This window comes from Colias croceus, chromosome 9, assembly GCF_905220415.1.
Source record: "Colias croceus chromosome 9, ilColCroc2.1".
Taxonomy (NCBI): Eukaryota; Metazoa; Arthropoda; class Insecta; order Lepidoptera; family Pieridae; genus Colias; species Colias croceus.
The window spans coordinates 5,072,792-5,083,995 of NC_059545.1; positions in this window are offsets into that span (position 1 = coordinate 5,072,792).

Sequence of the window (11,204 nt, forward strand, 5' to 3'; positions counted from 1 at the left end):
TAATTCTTCGCGACACAAATTGTTAAAACTTATTTTCTGAAATCTGATCTTATTGAGATTAATATTACTTTTATTCATTTGCAGTATTAAAATTGATTACAATGTATTCATTTATTCAAATGATGCCACTACTAAAGCTGTATTATTTCCTCTAAATCTAGCGATTCACACAATTATGGTCACCATGTATGGGCCCATTAAACCTAAGCACTGCGTTCTATTCCGTTCTGTGGTCATCTAATTGCACGCATTCTGTTCAAAATATAAAAATTAGAAGCAAACCCATTTCATAAAACATGAACTTATAAAATACGTTTATCACAAATGTTTTAACTTCAGCAATAAACTACTATTTTAAACATTACATATTACACATTACACATTATTACCTCCTCGTACATTCATAGCCTCCTCGCAAGAAGCAACATATAAATCTAACCCACAACTCGGAACGTAATATAAAAGTTAACAATATAAGTTGGAAGTTTACAGAAAAATGGGATCCGCGGTAAATCGGCGAAAAACAAGCGGCGACAAGAAAAACAAAACTTGGGTCATTACCTCGCAAGGACTCGAGTGGGAAGTTTGGTCCATTTGGCGTTCCGTAAATTCCTTTTCGTTACAGATTCGAAAGTGTTAACATCTTTCTGCTGAACTTTTATTTCTACGGTCAGCTAACTTTTGTTTGGCTCAGTAATGTAATGAACTGTAGCTTGGGAAAGTTTCGCTGCAAGTAAATAAACTTATCTGTGGATTACGATAAAATAGCGTTTTCATAGATACCTTTTTTAGATGCTTATGAAATAGACAGTAAGATATTGTAATTTAAGTAACGATCATTTAATAATTATTATTTAGAAGGCAATCAGAATATTATCTATCTCGATAGCGGTTTTGAAAGAAGACACTACATAAAATCGATTAATAAACCAATTAGTTACCATATCTTGTACTAAACGTCTATCAAACATTCTTCTAAAACTACGTTTAACTCATTACATAAATGTTTTCCCTCTGAAACCAAAGCGATTAGCAATATATATCAAATGTACAATCTGGATTCTCATCATGATCACTCAATTTACGGTAATGAAATCCCCAGTTATGTCAGGTATCGTAGATTGTCCAATATGCCTCGGAGGGGTGCATCGAGCCGCATATAGTTTGCAATCACCAGCTTTAAATGACACTTGATTTACACATCACGTTTCGCAAAATATGGCACAAAATAGCTCAAGTTATACTGGATGCGTGTCGTGGCATGTTCCGTTCAATTTCTTGCCTCCAGCGACGAAATGACATGCGGGATTCCTCGTGCTTCGGCGATACCAATAAAGTTAGCTGGCAGCGATTTTCACATTGGATATTCACATTACCACGCGATCGACGAAATTAAGTTGAATGTTAAATTGAAATTATATGAAATAAAGTTTTATTTATTTTAAAGAACCCAACATGCTTATTAAATTTTAGCTGTCCCGTAAAATTTTTTGGCCTGAATGCACATTTTATACCTATACGACAAAATCCACGACTGTAGGCGCGATTTAGCGACGTTTTTTTGTGTCCTTCAAGTCTTGATTGATAGTAGATAATAAGTATTTGAAGCACTTATTAATATTCCAATCTGTTTACTTAAACACAAAAGGCGCATATTGGTTTCTAAAATTCCAATATTTTTTACCAAGTCTCTAGTATATTAATTCACTAAAATCGCATATCCCGTAGACTACGTTCCCTGTACCAAATTCAATAGCTGTCAATGCTTAAAAAATATCCGATAACAGCGAGATTAGTAACGCTTAGGAAAATCCTATTTAACATATGGGAATATCAATATACTCCTCGCTTGCATGAGCTGTTCATTCATCAAGGTTTGCTCGTTTAAGGGTTTAACAGTGAAGCAGATTAATGTGATAGTTAATTTATCATCACTTGCATACTAAACAACGCAACTATCACATAATATGTATATGGGAATGATAAACTTTATTTATAATTCGAAAGATTGTAATACAATACAATAGCAGATAATACAATAGCTGTAAGGAATTTGTGTATGTAAAAACAAATAAATACAATGTCCGTCGGAACTCATGCTAATTGTTTCCACTGTTGTCTGTGAAGACAAGCCTACTCACTGCCAATACTCCGTATAGCCACAAGCAAGCATTTTCTTGCATACGTCTCTTATCTTTTATTTTAATATAGCACTTTTTATATAGTTTTCAATAAACATATTTTATTAGAAACATAACTACATAATTACATTACAGGAGAAGATTAAAATATTTTATTACCTATATTACTCACACCACAGTGTATATTATTCTATATAAGTTTCAGAAAGTAACTATATAAAGCATTCTACATTTTACATGAGAGAGTTTTGTTAAATTGTTCATGGATTTATCACAAACAAGGTTTTCCAGGCATGCATTTCATGCGCAATTGCTAACCCATTTCACGGAAAAAGAGCTTGCAATGTTTATAATCGACCAGATTTATTTAACCCTTAACTAGAGTCGTGAAACATTGTTACGTATGTATAGTCGTGGGTCCATTAGACCCATGTATTTTGAAGTGGTCATAATTACTTATTTATGCATTTTTTTAGGTAAATTTAAATAAAATATGATATTTTAGAAGAATACATATAGAAAGAATACATATTATAAAAATCAACAATTAGAACTTTTATTTACTTAACATAATTTCACTTATAAAATCAGTCGTTGTTTTCTTACACAACAAAAAGGCGTCTTACAAAAATTGTAAATCTCAACAAAATTTTTTTTTTTTTTAAATCAATTTTTTTTATCTAACTAAAAAAAGTATGTTGCTTCCTAGAAAAAACAAAAACAAACTAAAAACTCTTATATAAAAAAAATAGCAATCCGTAGGTATTACGTGCAAGATTTACAAATTATATTTGCTCAAGTCATGCATATGGGCTCCCTGCATTTAGTGCACAAATGATCAGAACTTTCACAATTAGATATTTCAGAGCTTGCGTCATGTTCTCTCTCGACAACAAAATCTACATCATCATCGGAAAACTCATTATCTGATCTAGTTTCTGCAATACGGGTAGGTGTTGAGTTTTCATCGGAGTCTTCATCATTTCTTAACAATTCTTCATTTAACCATTGTTCTAACATCTCTTCGTTATCAACATGTACACTTCTGGGATTCGACATAGCGAAAAACTAAAAAAAAAATAAAATAATAAATTTAATAACGAAAATAAAAAAGTTACGTATCTATAGTCGTGGGTCCAGTGGACCCCTGTAAAGGTCAGTACCTACCTAAGTCTCACAGGATACTCTCCGGCGTACTACAGGAAGGTACTGAGCAGTGGGAGGTTCTGCGGTAAGAGCCGTGGAGTAAACGAGACTTTAAAAAACCTGGGTCCATTGGACCCACGACTCTAGTTAAGGGTTAAATAAAATAGCAAAAATATTGCGTGATGTGAGGTAAGTGCTATTTCATATAAAAAACGTAGTTCGGCAAATTTTAAGCAGTATTTAAGTATAGTTTGAGAAGTTCTTAACATCAAATACTTACTACATTCAGAAACCTGCCTACTTATAATTGAATAGGTATACTTTTCTTTATGTATTATATAAAGTTATTTCAATTTTGGACAAACATACAAAAACATAATTAACCGTATGAATTATATTAAAATCAAAAAAAAAATATTGTCATACTCTCTAGGATTTTCACCATTATGCACCCACACAGATAATACAGTAGTTAGATTTGCTGAAAAATATACATACCTATACGGAATTTATCTATGTCGCATTAATATTAATCCGGCTCTCTAATACGAAGAAGTAGGTATAAAACGTCCTTACGCAAAGTTGAATCCTCAAGCGCCGTCATTTACAGTCTCACCCTCATAGCAGGTATGCGAGCTTTTATTTTCATTTTCGATATTTAAGGATTCTGTAGGAACCATTAGTTTTCATACGCGCTGTGGGCGCTGTAAATTCATATTTACATTGTTTATTCAGAGTAGAGGTGAAGTTAAGCGCCCGCAGCGCTTGTGGATAATGTTCGACGGAAAAATATTTTACACGAACATTAAGAATAATGTTTGATTTTAAAATTTTATTGAATTGGTTTTGATGTTGTTTTATTATGTTAGTTGTGATTGCTTTGATAGATTTTTGTTATGTCAGAATACTGCATTATTTGAACGGTTACTTCAATTATCTGGTTTATGTTGAGTCCAATATCCATACTAATATTATAAATGCGAAAATAACTCTGTCTGTCTGTCTGTCTGTTACTCAATCACGCCTAAACTACTGAACCAATTTGCGTGAAATTTGGTATGGAGATATTTTGATACCCGAGAAAGGACATAGGCTACCTTTTATTGCGAAATAATATTATGTACCACGGGCGAAGCCGGGGCGGACCACTAGTTTCAAATAATTTCCTTAATATGGATATTGGATTCAATAAGACTGTGTATCTCGCAAAAACCATTTTTTATACCGTGATTGAGCAAAAAAAATCTTATAAATATGGAATACACACGAATCGATCAGTGAATGTGATTACATTTTGTTTCTAAATCCCAATAGATACCGCAATTTTATATGTCAAGCCCTACAATATAAGGAGTTACAAGAATGTGTTATAGGTAGGTATATCACATTTTCTTTTCCTAGAAACTGGTTGTATCTCGTATCGTATTTGTTTAGTGGTAAGAATATTCTATGAACTAAACTTATAGACTTATAATAGCTGTACAATTTGAAACATATAACAATATGAGTGAGTGTAAAAGCCATAAAATTAAAAAAAATGTATTTAAATATGTGTAATTTATACCACATCACATACAAATGAATTGCCAAATGTGTTACTAAGTGTAAAATTGAAGAAGGGCTCTATCAATTTTTTTAACGTTGTTGTTGAGCAAGGAAGGTTCTTAAGGAGAAAACACGAAAAAGGGGCAATAGGGCAGAACAACGTCTGCGTTATGCCCGGAGCTTCGCAAACTTTGTCTAAAACGTAAAAAAAATATACTCGAGAATCACCTATTATCTATTGCACCTGAATCAAAATCCGTTGCGTAGTTTTAAAGATTTACGCATACATAGGGATGTATGGACAGTGAAAGCGACTTTGTTTTATACTATGTAGTGGCGAACCAAATGACATGCCCAGGGCATATCAAACAATGTTAAGTAATTACATGCAAAGGTACGAGTATATAGCCTTTAAAGCTAGACTCAGGTTGCATAATGACTCATCTGCTATGCGTCCGACGCAGACTAATAGACCTGCAGATGAATGGGAACTAATTTACGACTTAAAAGGGAAAGACTCCCTTTACAATACCATCAAATTGGATTTAATCTCGCAGACGTTTGAAAGACTCTGGTTTAAACGATTTTTAAAATAAAGACTGTTATATTTCTAATTTCTGCTTGAAATTATTAAAATAGGAACAATGATAGAAGTTAGAATGGTTAATTATCAAAGTATACAGTGGTGTATAATATTATGTAGATTTCTTACTGACTAATCAAGTCATTTGTACATAACGAAGCTACGAACGAATAAAGAATAATTTTTAACTCATTGAAAAAGAAAAGAATGAATACAAACACTATAGGATCTTATTTTTAGAGGTTATAAGCGTCGATGATGATATTCCTAGAATAATCATTTAAACCAAACACAGGAAAGAAAAACATATATATAATTCGTAGTGCGGCAAAAAAATAAATATGGCATTTCTTTCTGGATAGTAAGTACCTACACCTATACGTAACACATACAAAATGTGACTTAGCTTAAATACAGCCTGCCTATTGTTTGCATATGCGTTCATTTTTCATTGTGTTTTTTTTTCCTTTTAACGGATTTCATTGTCTTTTAATGGACATTTCGTTTTATGACGGCCAACCATTTCAGGATATGTTTAGAGACAAAAACTTGCATTGTGTAAGTAACTTATCCTGTAAAAATATTGAGGCATATAAAAATTTCGTTAAGTCTATATTATGTAAATATCGCACGTCGTGTATTATTTAATTTAATGAGGTTTACTTGGAAACACATGAAAAATAATTGTGTAAATGAGATTATTCATTTGAAATCACGAAAATATTATTATATTTTTGTAGAATTGTTTCACTCAAAAGAATAATCTAATTTTATTTAGTTTGTATATGCTAAGTTATTTTATCTGTTATTCACAATAATGTTTTAAAAATGGATGATCACACAAAATTTCTATCAACCTTCACTTTTTCCAAAAAGTGTTTAACAAAGAATACAATAGGACTGTAGCTTTTAACTCTCTTTCCATTTTGGCGCCTCTAATTGCTGAAAAGGCTAACCTCAATTAGAGGCAGCAAAGAAACCTCGTATAATGCCCGTTAGAAAATGTATGCAGGCGATTTAAAAACATTATTCAAAAGCATCTATAGACACTTTTATGGTTTTACTGTCACTTGGTTTCTCTGAATTTTTCTCTACATAAATAATTTTCTGTTTCAATGCATTTCACATTATGTTACTTTTTTACATACACACAATATACATGTCTATAGAAAATTTTGATTTTTAACAAAGAGGCCAGCAAGAGCTTTTAAACAGTAATTAGGTCGCACCAAATATCATTTCATCTTCATCGTTTCATTAATAGGAGGACACGATTACAATTAAATTGAATTAAAAGATGCAAATTTTCCCAAATAAATATGTTTATTTTCTACTAATAAGGTTGAAGTTTTCATATTATCCTATTATCCAAAATCGGTGTCGGTTTGATACTAATAAAATGAAGACTTGGGCGCTTGTCGTCTATTGAATTCATGAAAAATTCTCAGAACATGACTAGAATGTTTAATTGATCATATTACTTTAATATGATACTTATTTTAGGGCTTAAATTTATGTACTAGCCGATACATCCAAGTTCGTCTGCTCTTTAAAGGAATATTAATTTCCTCTTTTTGCAACATTTTTCATTGTTGCTCTCTCCTTTTGGTCGTGGCGTAATGCTATGTAACCTACTTGTAGAGTTCCTCGACAGATGGATTATCCAACCATAAAAAAATATTTTCAATTAAAACCACTAAGTAGTTCCTGAGATGAGCGTAATCAACCAAACAAACAAACATACTTCTCAACATCAGAATACTGAATAGATTATTGTATAGTTAATTAAACAAAAGCATGCAATAATATTGTGTTGTTTACGTCCACTGCATTTAATTAATACTAATCTTGATTAATTTGTTTATTTTTATGTCATATAGTATAAATGTATAGTTTTGTGATATACAGGAAGGACCTAGGTATAATAAATATTGATTAACTGTGTGTACAACTCATAGATTATTAGTTTATGCCTCCGGTGTTTTACATCAAACGAGCGAATGGTCATTCTAACCCCACAATCACAGAATGCATAATAGTAGCTAAATTCTACCACAGTGTCATATTCTTTTAGTGTAAACAGGCGTATTCTTTTGTTGTTCTTAGTGCGTTCGAAAAGATTTCACGCAATGTTATTATACTGAACAACACCGAATAAGAGTTTTCATTTACACTTAATAACTCAGGCCCCAGAACCACATACACAATAGGAAATCTATTGTGTCTGGGACCGATCGGACCGCTTGGGGCTCAATGGGTTAAAGATCAGGGGGGTTAGACAAGTGGCTTTCGTTTAGCGTAACGTTTGATAGAATGGATTATGAATGTATGAGATTGACATAAGCTGTAGATAAATGTATCGACAACTTACGTCAATCTCATACATTCATAATCTATTCTATCAAACGTGCTAATAGAAAGCCACTTGTCTAGGGGGGCAGGAAAGAATGCTCTAGCTCTATGTTCGTTGGATGTAAATTCATCGTTACAGGAAGCTGTACAAGAGAGAGATCCTTGGCTAGATTACCTCATCGAAATTTTTAATATAGATACTTGGTATATCTATCTTATAAAAAGTAATAAGTTTCGTTGTTTGTAACTCATTCATGCAAAAACGGCGATGTAGCTTATGCTACGGAGCTACATTAGCTACAGAAACAGCTTTTGCGTTATATCTTTAGACTTTATCATGACTTTATATAATACATAAATAAAACAGTGTGAAGTTGGGTGTTTGGACGTTTTGTAATTTAAAATGATAAATTTCAGATAATTTAAAATGTTTATTTTTATTCCCAACAACGCTCTGTAATAAAATACAATGAATTGAATTTTTAAAATGAAATGTAATTAAATACATTGAATTGAAAGGAAATCTGCCTTACATTAAGAATTCAATGTCGTCGAAAAGCTTTCTTATTATGTACTTGTATATAGAGTGCTTAGAATCTCTTGATAATACTCAATATTCACGGGATATCGGTCAACGCATTGAAGTCCAAGATGAATATTGAAGTCATAATATTATTAATTATGTTATTCTAAAGAAAATAAAGCATATTTACTAAAGTACCTAAGTTAAGCTACATACATTAACATATAATAATTATACAGTCTTACTAAGTTTATTTTTTAATATTTCTCTTTAATTTACTCTACTGAATAGTTAACAATTTATTCAACCCTGTCATATTATACTCGTTTGAAGAGCAGTGGTGGCTAAGAGCAGTGGTGGCTCAGTGGTGAGACCTCGGACTTCGAATCGATAAGTCCGTGGTTCGAGACCAGGCGATCGCGCAGGAAATAAATTGATTTTTCAATTTATCTGCGCATGTTGTAACATCACCACTGCTCGAACGGTGAAGGAAAACATCGTGAGGAAACCGACATGTCGAAGAATTAAAAAGTTCGACGACATGTGTCATCCGCCAACCCGCACTTGGCCAGCGTGGTGGATTATGGCCTGTACCCTCATAGGAGGCCCGTGTCCCAGCAGTGGGAATGCAGCAGTATATGGGCTGATGATGATATTATACTCGTTTAAGCCTACTCGTAAATGTAATTCTAAGTATTCAGATTGGTTGTGACATATTTTATTAATAAATGATAAAACGCATTATATCATGTTCACATCCGTTTTTAATTAAAATTTAAACTCATATTTTACATTCGTACTATCATAATAGGCAAACTGATATGATGTTAACTTACTGACCCTGAATTATTCAGTCACTGTGAAAGAATAAGAAATTGAAAACATGGACTACTTTCTTACTTTTTTTGGAGTAAATATGGACTGTTTAAATCAAAGCAGTCTGACTCTTTAGCCAACATCAGTAAATCCCGACTCGAGGGCACAGGTCGTGTGACTTTACTATTTCTAAAGCCAGCTTTATCGTATTGATGTTTATACTCAACTACATTAAGGTCAGATTAGGAGTTCAGTACAACGTATGACCTAGATATTAAATATAGGTTACATTTTAGATACAAGATATGTTTGTTGCCACAGTTATTTATTGACAACTTTGCACGTGGCGAATTCCGATAACGCCGACCATATGAAATAGGCTGTTACAGAAATGGACACAGAAAAATAAAACAACGGTATAAATAAATATGTTTATTACAAACAACAATCAACATGTACCAATTAAATTATTGCCTTACACACAGATTTAAATTATTACTTTGTTTTTATTTACATACAATTCTCGGAACTATTTAATTAAATACTTATTTAAATTAGTTTTAACATAATATGATGCTTAAAATAAAAATAATTTATAAATTAATATTTAATCAGTCTGTACAGAAATAAGTTATTACACGAACAAACAGAACTTTTTTTTCATTTGCTTTTAAATCTATATATAAATTAAACATTAATTAGCATTGGAGACGTATTAATTAATATTTTTCCATTACAATCTATAAAATATTCCATTTTGAGTAAGAAATTTATGGACGTGCATCATTACAATCGCCTTAAATTAATAACTTTATCTTTTAAATAAAGGCAGGTTTTAAGTAAAATATCTACATTCGTCTTACATAATCAAGGTACTATTTACATATTTTATAATTAAAGCAAAAATGAGATCATTTAGAGGTTCGTGATTTCACACCTCGCTTAGGCCATCGACTTTAATAAGTACGTTTCAACTATTCAGAAAGCACTTCACCAATCTTCAGGGCAGTACTGGATTAATTGTGCAACTGTACAAGCATGCACACAGCATTCGTCGGCCACCTGCCTTCGATGTCTCTCCTTCAAATACACCATAGAAGCCCGCTTTGCCCTCACCCTCGACAAACTATTAGGTGGAAGATCACTGATCATTATGTTACCTGTGCATATCTGAAATATCAGGTTCGATAGCGACCGGCTACACAAATCTTTGAACACTGAATTTAAAGTCAACGAATCACCACTGATAATTCTTCCGTATAAAATCATTATATAAAAAATCCAATGTACGTTTTTAGACAGCAAGCACATTTTTCACTCCCAGATTGTTTACAATAACCGTGTTCGAGCAAAACTGGAGTTTCCGTCTGGAGTAAGCCCGCTGGTGGCTCACTCTCTCAATAAATAGAATAGATAACCTTTGTCAATTATTACAACTGTGTGGCACTAAGTTCAAAACAACATGTCATGGGCCTCACGGAAAGGGTTGCTTATACACAAAGCAATTAATCATTTATTGGGAAAGTCATTATGCGAATATAAATACTTTAATCAAACAGTGATTTGAATGTCGTAAACATATGTATCGTTAATGATATTGTTTGGTTGTTATTAGTGCCGTTATAACATTATGAATCAAATGTTCTTAAAAAGCTTGGTTCGTTATTTAGTTAAAGTATAGGTATATTCACAAAGTTTTAATCAGTAATAGCTACAATATGGGCGCATGAAGACAAGTCATCGCATCGACTTGTCATCGGCAGCCAAACGCGGCGTGTCGCCAAGTGCAATCTCGGCCTAACGCCAAGTCCATAAATGGTTTGTTATTTATAGAACGTAGATAAAGGGTTGTTTTTAGAGATTCGTTTGTAGACTACGGGGACAATCGCCCCCACGTATCCCGTTCATTATCGTTATATCATACAAATTGTTGACCTCAAATTAACTGATTTGATAATTGAGATATATCCGGTCCATTCTTTCATTTAGTTTAAAAAGAATAATAATTAATAATGACGTTTATTCCCATACTAATAAGTACCTAACTAATTATATTGTTATTATTTACATTGCATTTAAAAATAACCGTTCCGTTTCA